Below are 7,936 nucleotides of genomic sequence, written 5' to 3' on the forward strand. Positions count from 1 at the left end.
TCAGTGATGTGTCACTTATTGAGCTGCTTGCTTTAATATTGATACAATCCCAGTTTTCTCTGCTGCAGGTCTGGCAGTTCTCTGAATGCTGAGCTCTTTATAACCGTGCCCACACCACTGATTGGCAGATTTGTGTACACTATATATTGACAGAAAGCTGCCACTCACTGGTGGGGGTGGGGTTACGCAAAACAGTTGACTAGGAGGCAGGAGACACCTAGTCCTGCAGTGATAATCTCCTGATGATAAAACACCGATTTTTATTGAAACAGCAACACAGTCCACTAAGTGAAATCACTAGAAGCAGGGTCTCTGCTCAAACATCAAGCTGCTCTCAGATTAAATAGCAAAAATTTGCTGACAGATTCCCTTTAATTACATATATTCATAAATATCTGGTATGTAATATTGTGTAACTCTTTTACCATTTATTGCACTTTTTAACAGTTCTTCATCATTTTAGGATCTTCATATTGGGAACCCGGTCATGCTGAAAGCTGAGAAGATGCGTCCATCATCAGTACACCATCACCACCACTATACACCACCAGGCCTTCCCCCTGCTGCGCCCACAATGCAGCCGGGAATTGGATATCCTATGTGGCCTCAAATGATGCCATCAAACAGCATGGGGCAAGCGGGAGGGTTTCCTCAGGCCGTGCACCATGTCACCGGTCCAACTACTACACTTCCAGCAATGCACATGTAAGTCAACTGCACATTTCTTGATGGAAACCCCAGTACATGTCACTGTATGAATCAGCGTCATGTCTCAGGAACCCGGTGCGTTTGTGCTTCCGTTTTGTCCTCTGATATTGTTTCCTATTTTAAGCGCAGTAATGGATGGAATATCAGCCAGAGTCCCGAGCGCACTATAAGACCATGAGCTGACCAGGGTAGGTGGCAAAGATCAATCCGATTCATGCTTTATTATAGAGATTTATACTTTACACATAAAATAAAATGCTCTTCCAGTGTTATATTACCGGAAAGTATACAATAGTGATGAGCGAACGTGCTGGGATAAGGTGTTATCTGAGCATGCTTGGGTCCTAACTGTGACTTCGGCGTGCTCGAAAAATATGTTCGAATCCTCACAGCTGCATGTCTCGCGGCTGTTCGACAGTCACAACAAATGCAGGGATTGTGTAAAAACAGACACTCTGCATGTGTTGTCTGCCATATTTTTCGAGCACGCCAACGACTCTCAGATAGGACCCGAGCATGCTCAGATAACACCTTATCTCAGCATGCTCACTCATCACTATTATACCATGCTGTAATATACGATGCTTTTATGCATTTACTATCCATTTGTAAGATATTTGGTTGCAGTTAGTGAATAACATTTTTTTTTACATCTAGAGTAAAGCATTTTTGCTTAGAAGTAGAAAAATTGCCTAATCTGTATACAAACAGTCTGTAGTCCTGGGAAATATATACACTGTAGCATTAAGGTACCTACACATTAAGCGACGCTGCAGCGATACAGACAACGATGCCGATCGCTGCAGCGTCGCTGTTTGATCGCTGGAGAGCTGTCACACAGACCGCTCTCCAGCGACCAACGATGCCGAGGTCCCCGGGTAACCAGGGTAAACATCGGGTTGCTAAGCGCAGGGCCGCGCTTAGTAACCCAATGTTTACCCTGGTTACCAGTGTAAAATGTAAAAAAACAAACACTACATACTCACCTTCGCGTCCCCCGGCGTCCGCTTCCTGCACTGACTGAGCGCCGGCCCTAACAGCAGAGCGGTGACGTCACCGCTGTGCTGTGCTTTCACTTTACAGCCGGCGCTCAGTCAGTGCAGGAAGCGGACGGCGGGGGATGCGAAGGTGAGTATGTAGTGTTTGTTTTTTTACATTTTACACTGGTAAACAGGGTAAACATCGGGTTACTAAGCGCGGCCCTGCGCTTAGCATCCCGATGTTTACCCTGGTTACCAGTGTAAAACATTGCTGGTATCATTGCTTTTGCTGTCAAACACGACGATACACGCCGGTCTGACGACCAAATAAAGTTCTGAACTTTCTTCAACGACCAGCGATATCACAGCAGGATCCTGATCGCTGCTGCCTGTCACACTCAACGATATCGCTAGCCAGGACGCTGCAACGTCACGGATCGCTAGCGATATCGTTTAGTGTGAAGGTACTTTTAGGACAAAAGAGAGATTTGCTTAACAATACTGACACAACTGAATGTCTGGTGGGATAGTTTGCTAGCCATTTTTTTCTTCTTCCACTACTTTTTGACCAGCTTTGATATGTACCAACGCCAACTCGTTAAAAGAATCTCCTATGGGCTATGTTCCCAAAGTAAAAACTGTACAAATCCTCCTACAAATCTAAAAACTCTGCAAAAAGATTCTGTGTGGCCTCTTTGAGGGGTTTTCAGAGCAGAAATTAAGCAGAACCTCCAAGTTTTTGAAGAGTTTTGTGGAGAATTTCCGCTTATTAATTACGTGCACACGTCTTTTTTCAGGCAGATTCTGCAGCAGAAAACATAAAGAAGAAAATGCAAATGTTCAAAAGAATGAACATATGCATTAATATGGAAAAATAACTTGCTGTGCATATCTTCAGGCTTATGAATGTCTTTTAACTGCTTGAACAAACGAAAACCATCAAGAAGTTAAAAGAAGTTAATTTTTCTAGCCTTTTCCGCTTGCAAAACGCTCTGTACTTTACAATTCAAGTCAGCGGGAAAACTCAAATGACGCCTGAATGTCTGAGTGTTTTTCAATAGTTTTTGCTTAGGAAAAAAACGCTAACAGCGTCTTCATTATTCAATGGAGGGGAAAAAAACAACTGGAAAACATTAAAAAGACTTCATGAAAACCTTTTATAAAGCCCTGCAGAAAAAAACAGGTGGGAAAAAAAACATCCAAAAAATGTTCAGGAAATGACCGAAAAAACTCAAAGGCCATGTGCACACGTTGCGGATTAGGCTGAGGATTTTTTGGTGCGGATTCTGCATCTCTTGGCAGAAGACGCAGGTGCGGATATGACGCGTTTTTTGTGCGGATTTACTGTGTTTTTTACCTCTGCGGATTTCAATAATGGAATGGGTACAAAAACGCTGCAGATCCGCAAAAAAAGAAGTGACATGCTCCTTCTTTTAATCTACAGCGTTTCCGCACAGAATTTTCCGCACCATTAGCACAGCATTTTTTTTTCTACCATTGATTTACATTGTACTGTAAATCACTTGCGGATCTGCAGCGTTTCTGCACTGCAAAAAACGCTGCGGATCCGCAGGAAATCCGCAATGTGTGCACATACCCAAAAGATGAGTTGGGGGGGGGGGGAGATAACTCGTTTCTTAAAGTGTCTTTTACTTGAAACTTGGTTGGTTCACCTGAGTTTAGACATTGTGTGCACATAGCCACTGAGCGGAAACTCTCCAAATCCTCATCCAAAAATATAGAATTTTTGCTCAGTGTCTGCTCCAAAAACAAAGCAAAAATACGTTGTTATCACCTAGCCCTTCAATATACTTTTATTACCTGCACTTCTTCTCTGGGCGCATCTCGCATTATTTAACGTTGACATGCAGTTCCTCCTTCTTGTGCCGTATCAGACGATCCACCCTTTGCCGGGCTCTGGATTCAATCAGAACTGGAGGAACACATCAGCGAGCGTACTGCGATAAGGTGTTATCTGAGCATGCTCGGGTGCTGAGTGTCTTCTGCCTGCTCAAATACTATGTTGGAGTCCCGCGGCTGCATGTCTCGGGGCTTTTGACAACAGCAACACATGCAGGGATTATCTGTTCGTTAGGCAATCCCTGCATTTAGTAATATTAATTGAATACTAATTGAATACTAATTATGATGTATTATATGTACAGAAATATTAACTTTTTTTTTTTTCTTTCAATAATATTTTCTTTTAGAAAATCACTTGCTCAGCCAGGAAATAACTTTTTGATTTAGCACGGAGCAATTTATGTAGGAATCCTGTCGACCACACAGCGTTATTCTCATTTAATGCAGTAACATCTACTAGGAGAATCACCGGAGAGAGCTGCTGTCGTCATTCTCAAGAGATACCTCTGACAATGTGCGCAAATATAATAAGAGAAGCCAAACGACTGTACGGAGATACAAATAAAGCAATTGGTCGTATTACGTATTTTATTAAAATGTACAAAGCCGGTTTCAATGTTTTTAATTATTAAAAAGAAAAAATACAAACAAGTTTGGAAAATTCTGAATTGAGAAAGGATGGGAAGTTTTGTGCATGGTTTGAAAAAATGTCCACTTGCCTACCGTTAGCTATCAAACCATGAAGAAGACACCCAGGGGCGATGAATCATTGATCATGGTTGTGCAGTTATTGCAAATCAGCTCCATTCAACTCAACGGGGCAAAGCTGCAATACCCGACAGAAACCAAAGTCAGGGGTGGCGCCGTTTCTGAAAGACAACTGCCTTGTTTCTCTAATCCCGGATAACCCTTTTAATAAGAGTTTGTACATAGGTTCAAAACACTTACTATGACAATATCAACCTCAAAGTCTTAATTAAAGGGGAAAACACTACTACTACTTGACCAACCCCTTGTTAAGTGGGAACCGGTCATGTAAAATAATGCTACTTACCAGCACATATGGGGATAAACTGCAGGTTAATGGTGTTTTGAAACCGTGTAGCGCCGACACTGAGAGCCCCCAGCCAGGAGGAAATTACCTTTATTCCTCCCGGCAGAGTACTACTTCCAGTCCTAGGGGTGGCGCTGACAAAACTTTATTTTAAACACAAAAAAAATAAAAAAAACCTAGATTTTTAATTCCTTCTCTCCAGCGAACGATGCTGGGGAGAAGGAATGAATGCCGGCTTTAGCACCACACGCAGGGGGGACAGCGCTTAACTCTAGCGCTGTCTCCTGCACGGTCCGTGTGGTCCTTAGTCGGCACACGGGCGGCACATGGCTGCCACCTGTGTGCCACACTGATGTGCCACATGAGCACACGGACACGGATAACTCCGGTACCGATTTTTCCGGTACCGGAATTATCTGGACGTGTGAGACTGGCCCAATAGACACTTCATGTATTCAGCATAAAACAGAACTAGTATTGTAAAATCCTTATCTAATATATAATTGCCTAGAATACTACTTCCTGCAATTTGTGCCAACTTCCGTGGCTTTGTCCGGAGCTAATGTCCGGAGATAATGTCCGGAGCTAATGTCCGGAGATAATGTCCGGAGCTAATGTCCGGACATAAGTGACGTCACCAGTGTCCTACACCCAGGCAGAGCACAGGGGCCCCAGGCAGCATATGGGGCCCCAGGCAGAGCACAGTGGCCCCAGGCAGAGCACAGGGGCCCCAGGCAGCATATGGGGCCCCAGGCAGAGCACAGTGGTCCCAGGCAGAGCACAGGGGCCCCAGGCGGCCTATGGGGCCCCAGGCAGAGCACAGTGGCCCCAGGCAGAGCACAGGGGCCCCAGGCAGCATATGGGGCCCCAGGCAGAGCACAGGGGCCCCAGGCAGCATATGGGGCCCCAGGCAGAACACAGTGGCCCCAGGCAGAGCACAGGGGCCCCAGGCAGAACATGGGGCCCCAGGCAGAGCACAGGGGCCCCAGGCAGCATATGGGGCCCCAGGCAGAGCACAGGGGCCCCAGGCAGCTTATGGGGTCCCAGGCAGAGCACAGTGGCCCCAGGCAGCTTATGGGGCCCCAGGCAGAGCACAGGGGCCCCAGGCAGCTTATGGGGTCCCAGGCAGAGCACAGTGGCCCCAGGCAGAGCACAGGGGCCCCAGGCAGAGCACAGGGGCCCCAGGCAGCATATGGGGCCCCAGGCAGAGCACAGGGGCCCCAGGCAGCATATGGGGCCCCAGGCAGAGCACAGTGGCCCCAGGCAGAGCACACACCAAATCGGAGGCCGAGGGTCCCCGCCCACCAAATCGGAGGCCGAGGGTCCCTGCCCACCAAATCGGAGGCCGAGGGTCCCCGCCCACCAAATCGGAGGCCGAGGGTCCACACCAACCAAATCGGAGGCCGAGGGGCCCCGCCCACCACATCGGAGGCCGAGGGGCCCCGCCCACCAAATCGGAGGCCGAGGGTCCCCACCCACCAAATCGGAGGCCGAGGGTCCCCGCCCACTAAATCGGAGGCCGAGGGTCCCCGCCCACCAAATCGGAGGCCGAGGGTCCCCGCCCACCAAATCAGAGGCCGAGGGGCCCCACCAACCAAATCGGAGGCCGAGGGGCCCCGCCCACCAAATCGGAGGCCGAGGGTCCCTGCCCACCAAATCGGAGGCCGAGGGGCCCCGCCAACCAAATCGGAGGCCGAGGGGCCCCGCCCACCAAATCGGAGGCCGAGGGGCCCCGCCCACCAAATCGGAGGCCGAGGGTCCCGCCCACCAAATCGGAGGATAAGGGGTCCCGCCCACCAAATCGGAGGCCGAGGGGCCCCTACAACCAAATCGGAGGCCGAGGAGCCCCGCCCACCAAATCGAAGGCAGAGCGGCCCCGCCCACCAAAGCGGAGGCAGAGGGACCCCGCCCACCAAATCGGAGGCCGTGGGGCCCCGCCAACCAAATCGGAGGCCGAGGGTCCCCGCCCACCAAATTATTCTTACATTTGAATAAATAAAGTATATATGGATTCTAGACTCCCGATTCTTTAGAATCGGGTTGCCATCTAGTCTACTATATAATTGCCTAAGGGTACTTCCGTCTTTCTGTAACGGTTATTCGTTCGCTGACTGGTCTCGGCAGCTGCCTGTCATGGCTGCCGCGACCAATCAGCGACGCGCACAGTCCAGAAAAAAATGGCCGCTTACTCCCCGCACTCACTGCCCGGCGCCCGCATACACCGCTCACACAGGGTTAATGCCGGCGGTAACGGACCGCGTTATGCCGCGGGTAACGCACTCCGTTACCGCTGCTATTAACCCTGTGTGTCCCCAACTTTGTACTATTGACGCTGCCTATGCGGCATCAATAGTACAAAATGTAATGTTAAAAATAATAAATTAAAAAAAAAAACCTGTATACTCACAATCCGCCGCCTTTCTCGCTCCTCGCCACGCTCCCCGGACCGCTCCATTACAAGCGTCAGCTTGCGGTGAGGTCCCGTCCCAGGGCTGGTGTGCGGCAATGACCTGCCGTGACGTCACGGTCACGTGACCGCGACGTCTTCATAGGTCCTGCTCCCACCAGCCATGGCACTTGCAATGGAACTCGGCTTCAGGAAAATGGCCGCCGCGATCTCGATCTTCGCACGCGCGGCATCCCGCGGCCATTTTCCTGAAGCCGAGCACTACCATCTGCACAGAAAGAGGATCCCAGGAAGAGGAGACACAGGACGCATAGGAGCAGCGACAAGAATGGTGAGTATGATACACTACAAGGGGCCCTCGGATCGTTAGGTGAGTATGTTTATTTTTTATTTTTTGGACCTGTGACATACGTGCCTCGGTAATATACTACGTCACTGGGCAATATCCTACGTGGCTCTGCTGTATACTACAAGGCTGGGCAATATACTACAAAGCTGTGCAATATACTATGTGGCTCTGTGCAATATACTACGTAGCTGCGCAATATCCTACGTCGCTGTGCTGTATACTATGTAGCTGGCCAATATACTACGTCACTGGGCAATATACTACGTGGCTGGGCAATATACTAACTGGACATGCATATTCTAGAATACCCGATGCGTTAGAATCGGGCCACCATCTAGTTTATTCATAGATATATTCACTTGTATCATTACTTTTCTTGTTTCAAGTAATTACATTATATCATCCTCGGTGCTCAGTTCTCAAGTTCTGGTTTTACATGAAAAACATATCTCAGAGCCTTCATTTAATTTAAATTACTGAAATGCCTAAAACTGAAATAACACCCATATTACCCTAAATTATCTACTGCGCACACCAAGGAACTCAGAACCGGGAAATGATCATTCTACAAAAAA

The 7,936-nt window shown here is 48.4% G+C and overlaps 1 protein-coding gene across 2 annotated transcripts in view; it reads left to right on the forward strand.

Moving 5' to 3' along the window:
• Positions 1–4,156, forward strand: part of LOC143784336 (lanosterol synthase-like) — a 40,621-nt gene extending 36,465 nt beyond the window's left edge. For both annotated transcript variants that reach the window (XM_077272517.1, XM_077272516.1), the window contains 3 exons: positions 464–705; positions 838–896; positions 3,899–4,156. The gene's annotated coding sequence lies outside the window, so the exon portion shown is untranslated. The remainder of the gene's footprint in view (positions 1–463; positions 706–837; positions 897–3,898) is intronic.
• The last annotated feature ends 3,780 nt before the right edge of the window (positions 4,157–7,936 follow it).

The sequence above is a fragment of the Ranitomeya variabilis genome, chromosome 7 (genome assembly GCF_051348905.1).
Source record: "Ranitomeya variabilis isolate aRanVar5 chromosome 7, aRanVar5.hap1, whole genome shotgun sequence".
In the NCBI taxonomy this organism is placed as follows: Eukaryota; Metazoa; Chordata; class Amphibia; order Anura; family Dendrobatidae; genus Ranitomeya; species Ranitomeya variabilis.